The sequence below is a fragment of the Gracilinanus agilis genome, chromosome 6, assembly GCF_016433145.1.
Source record: "Gracilinanus agilis isolate LMUSP501 chromosome 6, AgileGrace, whole genome shotgun sequence".
NCBI lineage: Eukaryota > Metazoa > Chordata > Mammalia > Didelphimorphia > Didelphidae > Gracilinanus > Gracilinanus agilis.
Genome location: NC_058135.1, coordinates 175,484,695 through 175,495,414, shown reverse-complemented (window position 1 = coordinate 175,495,414; position 10,720 = coordinate 175,484,695).

Below are 10,720 nucleotides of genomic sequence, written 5' to 3'. Positions count from 1 at the left end.
CTTTCTTTCTTTCTTTCTTTCTTTCTTTCTTTCTTTCTTTCTTTCTTTCTTTCTTTCTTTCTTTCTTTCTTTCTTTCTTTCTTTCTTTCTTTCTTTTTGTAAGAAAGTTGCAAAAGAAGAGATTTACTTTGCTTATTAGAATACAGTTATTAAGCAAGGATACATGTTGATAGTCCTGATTCTAGTTTTGGTAAATCACTAACACCTTCCTTTGTCAACATTTTTTTTTTTAATGGTGATGGTGTTTGGTGGTGGGCAATGATCCAGGAGTCCACCATATTGAAGACGGCATTGGTATGCTCTGTGTTGAGTGGGTGTGTATGTGGTGACCAGTTGTCACCAGTTCAAAACCATCTGTTATGCATAAGACAAAGTGGACTATGTTTTAGCTGCTTAGGTGGTTATTGTCCATCAGTATCCCTAAATTCCCAATGGCTTGTGATCCTCTCTGTTCTAAAGCCCAAGAACTTTTCCCCTTTGAAAATCTAATTTGTACTCTCAGACCCTCTTTTTCCTTCTTCTTCCTTTTTTCTTCCAATCACAGAAAGGAAAATCAAGGTGAAGGGGGTTAAGGGACCCAATTTCCCCTAGGATTATATAACTTCTTAGAATAGAACCCAGGTCTCCTGATTCGTATCTCTGAGCTCTTTCTACTACACTAGGCTCTTTCCCCTATACCAGCTTTGGTGAAGTATTGGCATGCATGCCGAGTTGACACCAGGGGAGTTGCTCTGTTCTCCCTCTTCCAAGCTCCCTAGGACATTTTTTTGCATGCCCACCCCTCTTTCTAGCCACCCAAAGTGAGCACTTCCTTCCTTTTACCCTCTAGGGTAATTCAGCAGCTCACAGGCAGCTTGAAGTTGCAGTTTGAACACACAAACTTGAAAACCTTTGCCATTGCTGCCGTATACCATCAGTGCTATGTAAAAGAAATAGCTTGATTGACTCTGTGCTAGGTACTTCATAGGATGAGTTAAGTAGACAAAGAAGGCACCTCTGTGTGACAAATAAGAGATAAATTGATACAGTTTTCTGGATAATTCAGGTCTTCTAAATTTCCTACCAAGCAGATCATGCGTGTTTACATATGTGTGTGATTCTGTGCATGCATGTGTATATGTGTGTATCTTTTTAAATTGTTTAATTTTTTTCCTTAAATTGAAGCTAAAACACAAGACTTCTGGTAGAACAGGCATGGCAACTCTAAAGACAAAGAAAATTCCTTGACATCTTCTATTATTTATTAGACTATAGAATCTCAGAGTTGGAAAGCTCCTTAGAGATTATCCAATCCAACTCTCTCATTTTTTAGGAAAAAGAAGTTAACAGATCAAGGAGTAGAATTATACACTTGATTTCTAGTACACTACAAGAGATCCCCTTCTCTTTCATGAATTCTATATTCCAGCTAAATAGATCAATTAACTGTATTTGAAACAAAACATGCCTTCTCAGACTACCTCTGTGCCTTCACACAATCCTCAATATCTGAAATACACTCCAGATCATCCTGCCCCCAACATTTGGATTAGAAAACTCACTTTATTTTTTGTTTCTTATTTTATGGTTACAAGTTTAAATGGGTGTACTTTGTTTGATAAGCCTGGGGTGAGAGTATGTGGTCAGTGCACTTCAAAATATAATTAAAATAGTAAAGAAACAAACAAATGTAAAAGAAATAATTTTGACTATATTAAACTAAAAAGTTTTTGCACAGACAAAACCAATGCTATGAGAAAGAAAACTAGACATATTCAGAGGAAGAACTGTGGGAGGAGAAACACAGAGGAAAAACAACTGCTTGAACACATGGGCTGATGGGGATATTATTGGGGATGAAGACACTAAATGATAACTCTAGCCCAACTATCAATAATATGGAATTAGGGCTTAATCAATGTAAATACATGTAAAACCCAGTGGAATTGTGCTTCGGCTAAGGGGAGATAGGGGGATTTGGGGAGATTGAAGGAACATGAAACATGTACGTATGGGAAAATATTCAAAATAAAAATTTAAAAATAAAATTTAAAAAATTTTAAAAAATAAAAATAAGCAAGCAAAAAAGAACAACAAAAAAAAGAAAGGAAGGAAGGAAGGAAGAAAGAAAGAAAGAAAGGAAGGAAGGAAGGAAGGAAGGAAGGAAGGAAGGAAGGAAGGAAGGAAGGAAGGAAAGAAGGAAGGAAGAAAGGAAGAAAGGAAGAAAGGAAGGAAGAAAGAAAGAAATAGCAACCTTCCTAAAATGGCAACCTAAGAACAACAGGGAGATAGAAAAAAGAACATCTGATGAGTAACCAGTACTACAACCTGTTACCTAACCACCTTAAATTAAAACAAGTTGTATAGAGTCTGGAAAACCAGAGAGTTGGGGTTTTAAGGGACTAATGTATGAGTCGGGGTATCCTCTCTATTCTACCCCTCAAATTCTTTAGCATTCAAATCTAGAAACCAACCATGGGCACCTACAGGCTTTACCCTATTGGTGTTTCAGGAGAGTTCATAAGAGGGAATTCCTAAAGAAAGAATGTTCTTTATGTAGTAGGGGTTTAATAAATGCTTATGAAACTGAATTTATATTGAATCCTTGTAAAGACATCCCATAGCCATAATTAGTTAATGGTAACTTTGGACTTTTTAACTGTTAATATTGATAATTATTTTATATATGTTTTCTCCTAAGTGGAGAACCTTAGTATTAAGATGGAGAAGCCCAGTGATGTAATGGGAAGTAAACTCAATTGGGTCAAGGGACTTAGATCGGAATGTTGCCCAGTTACAGTAAAATCTAAGTCACTTCCTTCTCTGGCCCTCAGTTCCCTTACTTATAAAGTGAAGTAGTTTGGTTTCCTAGCAGTGTCCAAAGCAAACAGAAATGAGTATAACTAAACCATACATAAGGATCCCTGCAAGCCACATATTGAGTCAGAAAATCACATATTGACATTCTCTGTGTTCCATTGGATTTTTATTTATTTTCTTAAGTATTACATTCTAATCTGCACTGGCAGTATTGTGGGCCACTGTGGGGCCAAAAGGTTTTCAATTTGCATCTCTTCACTTGGCTAACTCTCTTCTAACTCTATCATCTCTGTTGCCTCGATTTCCTTTCTATCATCTAATGAACTCAACTCTCTTCTCTTTTAAAAAAAATTATAATTTTAGCTCTATAAAGTTACTTGAGATTAAGTATTGTAGAAAAAATGCAGAAAAAGAAATACTACGTCTAGAATCAAAAGACCAGAATTCAAATCTTGTCCCTCATTCCAGTTTTTATCACCTTTGAGATCTTAGACAAATCAATTAAACTCCCTGGGTCTCAGTTTCTTCATCTGTAAAATAAAAATATTAGAGCAAATAGTCTCTCTTTGGTCCTTTCCAGTTCTAAATCCAGATATTTTTCTGTGGCATAATTCTACGACTAGAACTTTGAATTATTGGCTCAAAAGGAGAGAAATTGAATTATTGGCTCAAAAGGAGAGAAATAAAACTAATTAATTTTGAGAGATAGTGTAACAATAGGATGATGTCATTTGACAGAGGAAGATGAAAGGTCATTTAGCTTCTAGGGAAAAAAATTGTGCTTTTAAATTTGGTTCATTTTTTATTACTCAAAGAGACATTCAGAAAGATTGTTTTTCGTCCCCCTCTATTTGTCAAAAGATCAAAACCAAAAAAAACTCCCCCTGTGTAATTAGAATATTGTACCCTAAAGACTCCATTTCCCAAAATTATTTTTCTTTCATCCCCACATTGCGTCCTCATGTTTTGTAAATAAGTTTCTTTGAACTTGGTTCTCTCTCCCTCTCTCTTCCCACTTTTGGCAGTCTGGGCAACTCTCTCTTTGCTAAGGCTATCATTTTCCTTTTTCTTCAAGTTATTATTAATACATTTTTATAAAAATATAATACTTGAAGTATTTGGCTATTAATTTTTAATCTTACACCCCAAAGGACCAACTTTAGTTTATTCCTGATATTGGGAGTATTTCCAAGTCTACCTCAAATTTCTTGTACAAATATAATGATAGGTAATATCTCTATAATGCCTACTCTCTGCTAGGCACTATACTAACGGCTTTACAAATATGATCTCATTCCATCCTCACAATAACCTTGGGAAGAAGATGCTAATATTATGCCTATTTTACAGTTGAGGAAACTGAGATTTGCAGAGGTTAAATGATTTGCCCAAGGTCACACAGCTAGTGAATATCCGAGACTGGATATAAATGCAGGTTTTCCTGATTCCAGGTCCACTGCTCCATCTACTAGGGTACTTAGCAGCTTTTATACAATCCGAATGAAAGATCACTTTTCAACATTCTAGTTATTGCCTAACAAACAGGACATAGAGAAGAGGCTAAAGAGAAAAGGACAGACACCATCACTGACTCTTCCCTGAACCGCCCCTCTGATCACCTACTTCCTCCCCAATATCCCATAACCATGGTATTCTTTCATTTTACACACCATGGTTATTTCTCTATGTAGATATAGAACTGCCTAGAACTTCTCTTATTACAAAGAAAAACAGCTCAACAAAACTGCCTGACTTCATAATCTCAGAGTTGGCCACATTCCACAGCCACCATCCCTCCTCACCACTTGAGAGATAAGAAGGATTTAAGTCTCATTATCTATCTAATGTGATAATAATTGAAAAGAGCTTAGCATAGTGTTTGGTACTATGTAAGTGCTAGTTATCATTGTTATTATTATAGTCATGTTCTTCACAATGACTTATTCATTGTATCATCTACTACAAGGAACCCCCAAATCTTCTGGTGAGGATGTGGCCTCTTTTTGTTTACCTAGAACCTGGAGGCCACAAAGGGTTCAGGGTCAGGACTCTAGACATTGGTTAGATCCCTGAGGGTTATGGGGGGCCAGGAGAAGGAGAAGAGCACTGTGGAGGAGAACTGACAAAAAGGGAGAGGAGAGTCACTTAACCCCCATTGCCTAGCCCTTACCACTCTTCTGCCTTGGAACCAATACCCAGGATTGATTCCAAGATGAAAGGTAAGGATTTAAAACAAACAAAAAAAACCCAAACAAACAAACAAAAGGGGAGAGGAGAAGGGAGGAATGGCAACTAGCCTGAAGGCATGAAACCTCTGGTCATTATCAGACTCAGGGCTGGGAATCCCATTTCTACTATAACTAATGAATCTCATAATATTCTGATATTTGATCCAAGTCGAATTTTAGTTTTTAGCCTGTTTGGTCAGAGATAGCTAGAGACATGGGTCCTTACTCCCCCCACCCCCCCAAAAACAAAAATAAAGCCAAACAAAAATAAAGCCAAACAAAACAAAAAACAAAAACAGGGAGAAACTTATAAAATTATATATGGTTCTTCGTGTTAATAGCTGAACAGAGAAAGGAATAAATTGTTGTATTTTTAAAAAACCATGAGAATGATAAAGTTGTGTAGAAACTGAAAATCTACAAACTATTTAAAACCTGGCTAATGCTGGCAGCAGATCCAGGGATAGCAATCTGCCTAAAGTAGATCCTTGTACCGGACTGGCAATTTTTGATCTGAGCTCTGATGAATCTCATTGATTTTGGTGCCGTGGTGCCCAGTTATGCAGCCGATGAAGTCATTTGGAATGGCGAGTTCATAAGAAGTCTCATAAGAGAGTCTAGAGACTTGCATGACAGTATGGGACAGTAGAAAGAGAAGGAGATTGGAGCCAGAGGGTCTAAGAACATCTCGTGGCTGTTTTCTTATTTCTTGTGAGACTTTCTGTAAGTCACTTCATTATGTGCCTCAATTGCTTCATGGGGTTAAACTAAAATAGATGAAAGGTTCTTAGACTGAGGAGAAAGTCTTGGGAGGAGAGAGGTCCATGGATAGATTTCAGGGGGATCATGAACTCGTATGAGAAAATACATCTTTATTTTCACTAACCTTTGGTTTTCTTAATACTATGTATTTTATTATTTAAAAACATTATTCTGAGAAGGGGTTTGTAAGGCTTTCCAAGAAGACCAAAGGGGCTTGGCAACACACAAAAATAGTTTAAGAACCCTTGAAGATGATCTAGAAGACCTTTTCTAGCTCTGGACTTATGATCCTCAGTGACAGGGCACAGGTTTGTTGCTGATAGATTGAAACAGTCATTTGGGGTTGGGAACACTCTAAGAATAGCAGACTGGAAACAAGATTAGGGGAAGTTTCATTTATTAAGGTTTTACATGTTTCCCACCATTTCAATGTTGATACAAAAGGGCCCAGTGCATTGAAGTGTGGTGTCAAACCATAATGCAATACTAAGAACAGCACAGCAGAAATGGTTTAGAGCTAAATAAAGTATGAGACGTGCCCAAGCAGGAAAGACTGTAGTACAAAAAGACCCACATACATGGGAGGAAAGTTATCAGGAAGACAGATAGTTATAACAGGTGTTGTGATACTGGGAACCAACCAAGCTATTACAACTCACCATCTGTGGATGGAATCGAATAGCTCCTGTGGTTTTGATTTTGTAGATGCTATTACTGTATGGGCTAGAGGCTGACCTTTCATATCTCATGTCTGCCCAGTATTCAGCCCTCCCTTAGCTGTGCTTGAAGAAGAGTGGTGGAGAGTTGGATGATTTTAGTTCCTTTTAGTGATTTGATAGAAATATCTATGGAGTCCCCCAAGTCTTGGGTCCTCTTCTCCATCTATCCTGTTTCACATTTTGAACACATCAGTTCCAATGGATTCGGTTAAAGTGTCTATGCAGGTGACTATCAGACCTACTTATGTAACCCTAACTTCTTTCCTGATCTTGTCTTATATCAGGAAGGAAGTTACGGCTACATAAGAAAAATCTGTCTCTTAGGTTCCCTGACTTCCTTCAAATAGTAGCTAAAAGCTCACCTTCCTCAGGAAGCCTTTACCAATTTCTTTTAATGCTAGTGCCTTCTTTCTTTTAATTAATGACAGCTGATCCTGCATATATCTTGTTTATACATAGCTGTAATGTTTCCCCATCAAACATGACCTTGAGAACAAATGCTTTTATTTGCCTTTCTTGGTTTCACCACTGCTTAACAGAGTACGTGGAATATATAGGCCCTTAAATGCTTGATGAATGACTGGTCTCCTTGCATTTAGCTTTTTTTCCAGTGCTGAATTGATATTCATAAAGCACATATTTGACCATGTCACTTCTCCCTTCAAGAAGTTTCAATGGTTAACAAATTTCGGAGAATATTGGATTCTATTCCTGGGTTCTCTCTTCTGTTCTATTTATCTATTTTTTTCTCCCTATTATCAAACAATTTTTATTGCTTTATAGTATTTTGAATCAAATATAGAATATTTGAATCCTGAAAAATCTTTATCTTCCTTCCTTCCTTCCTTCCTTCCTTCCTTCCTTCCTTCCTATTGCCGTTATTGGGTATATTTGGACAACAGTTTTCTGGTCCTTCTTACTTTACTTTGCATCACTACATATAAGACTTTCCAGGCTATTTTTTGTGATCTTCTTATTTGTTAATTTTTATGGAATAATAGTATTCTATAATAATCATATACTACAACTTTTTCAGCCATTCCCCAATTGATGGACAGCCCTTCACTTCCAGCTCTTTGCCACTACAAAAAAGAGCTGCTATAAATAATTTTGCACAGGTAGGTCCTTTCTCCCCATCTCTGATCTCTTTTGGGTATAGGCCTAGTACTGGTATTGCTGGTTCAAAAGCTATGCATAGTTTTATGGCCCTTTGAGCCTGGTTCCAAATTGCTCTCCAGAATAATTGGATCAGTCCACAGCTCCACCAATATTGTATTAGTGTTCCTATTTTCCCACATCTCCTCCAACATTTATCATTTTCTTTTTTTGTCATATTAGCCAGTTTGATAGGTATGAAGTGATACCTCTGAGGTGTTTTAATTTGCATTTCTCTAATTAATAGTGATTTGGAGTATTTTTTCCATGTGACAAAAGATAGTCTTAATTTCTTCATCTAAGAATTGCCTATTCATATCTTTTGACCATTTGTCATTTAGAGGATGCTTTGTGTTCTTATAAATTTGACTCAGTTCTCTATATATTTGAGAAATGGAGCCTTTGTCAGAGATACTTACTATATATATATATATTTCCCCCCAGTTTGTTTGTCTTCTAATCTTGTTTGCACAAAATCTTTTAAATTTAATGTAGTCAAAGTTACCTATTTTACCTATTGTAATGCTCCATCTGTCTTCATAGATCTTACAGGTAAACTATTTTGTACTCCCTTAATTTGTTTGTGGTATCTCTCTTTATTTCTAAATCATGTATCCATTTTGACTTTACCCTAGTATATGGGATGAGCGTCCACTTATTTTGAATAGTTTTTGATATTCTTATCTATCTGCCTATCTATCTATCTATCTATCTATCTACCTATATATCTACTTATCTATCACTCCACATGAACTTCATTATCATCTTAGATAATTTTGTAAGCCAATCGATAGTTAGTTTGGTAGTTTTCACAATAAATCTATAAATTAATTTTGGAAGTATTGATATTCTAGCTATATTTGTGTGATGTAATCATGAGCAAGAATTATCCCTTCATTTTTCCAGTTCTTCCTAGACATATGTAAAAGTAAATTTGAAATTGTCTTAATGTAGATCTCTTTTACATAGTTTAATTGGCCAATGCCTGACTATATAAATTTTTTTCTATTATTATTACAACTATTGTTTTCACTTGACTTTTATTAATGGTATATAGAAGTGCAGACCAGATAATGATTGGGAAATTTCTCCAAAACTTATTAAATATGAATGCCTTTGATCAGAGACATCACTCCTAGGTCTGTAGCTCTAAGAGATCAAAGGAGGAGGAGAAGGTCCTACATGTAGACAACTATTTATAGCAGTTCTTTTTGTGGAAGCAAAGAATTGGAAACTTAAGGGGGAATCCGTTAATTAGGAAATGATTGAACAAATTATGACAAATAAACATAATAGAATGTTATTGTGCTGTAAGAAATTAAGAGGAATAATTTTAGAGAAGTGTGAGAAAACATATAAGTAGAACCAGGAGAATAATTTATATTACAGCATCAATATTGTAAATTTTTTTTAAAACCCTTCTGTCTTGGAGTCAATACTGTGTATTGGCTCCAAGGCAGAAGAGTGGTAAGGGTAGGCAATGGGGGTCAAGTGACTTGCCCAGGGTCACACAGAAGTGTCTAAGGCCAGATTTGAACCTAGGACCTCTAGTCTCTAGGCCTGGCTCTCAATCAACTGGGCTACCCAGCTGCCCCCCAATATTGTAAATCTTAAAACTTTGATGAACCTAATAATCAGTCATGATTCCAAAATAGCATTGATGAAAAATTCATCAACCTCTGACAGAAGCGCAATGGATGAATATACAGAATGAAGCACACATTTTTGGACATTGCCGATATGGGAATTTGTTTAACTATGTTTGTTTTTTTTTAAGGCTTTGTTTTTTTGTTTTTCAATGGGGGAAGAGAGAGGTAGGAGGGAGCAAAAGTAAATACTTATTCACTGAAAAAAAAGAAGGTGAAGGACTCAAGCTTACCTACGTAAGCACCTGCAGTTGTCACTACTTCTAGAGGATAAGAGGGGATTTCTACCTGTCCTGCACCTTGCTAGAAGTTCAAGGGAGAGTAAGTATTGGGAGAGCCCCTAAAAGAAAAAGTAAATTGTTTCTTCTCAGTTCCTCTTCTAGCTTACTGATTCAGTTACCAACCATATTAGATACAACTTCCATCACTGGTGACCAGTCAGTAGCTACTATATTATTTCAACAAGGTGCATTTAGTTCAGCAAAGAGCCATGTCCCATGCCAAGGATCAACCTCATTACAAATACAATTATGAAACCTTTTTACAGAACTAAGAAGACAGAGGCAGCTTGATCCTCAGTCAGACCCAAGGCCTGGAGACTGAAGGTCCTGAGTTCAAATCTGATCTCAGAAACTGCCCAGCTGTGTGATCCTAGGCAAGTCACTTAACCCATTGCCAAGCCCTGACCACTCTTCTGCCTTGGAACCAATACTAAGTATTGATTCTAAGACAGAAGATAAAAGCAGACTCCAGCAAGTAATTAAGAAGATCATCCACCATGATCAGGTGGGATTTATACCAGGAATGCAAGGATGGTTCAACATTAGGAAAACCATCCACATAATTGACCATATCAACAGTCTAACAAACAAAAATCACATGATTATATCAATAGATGCCGAAAAAGCCTTTGACAAAATACAGCATCCATTCCTATTGAAAACATTGGAAAGTATAGGAATAGAAGGACTCTTCCTAAAAATAATAAACAGTATATACCTAAAACCATCAACAAGCATTATATGCAATGGGGATAAATTAGAAGCCTTCCCAATAAGATCAGGAGTGAAACAGGGATGCCCATTATCACCTCTATTATTCAACATAGTACTAGAAACACTAGCAATAACAATTAGAGAAGAAAAAGAAATTGAAGGTATCAAAATAGGCAATGAGGAGACTAAGCTATCACTCTTTGCAGATGATATGATGGTATACTTAAAAAATCCTAGAGAATCAACTAAGAAGCTAGTAGAAATAATCAACAACTTTAGCAAAGTGGCAGGATACAAAATAAATGCACATAAATCATCAGCATTTCTATATATTTCCAACACATCAGAGCAGCAAGAGGTAGAAAGAGAAACGCCATTTAAAATCACCCTAGACAATATAAAATACTTGGGAATCT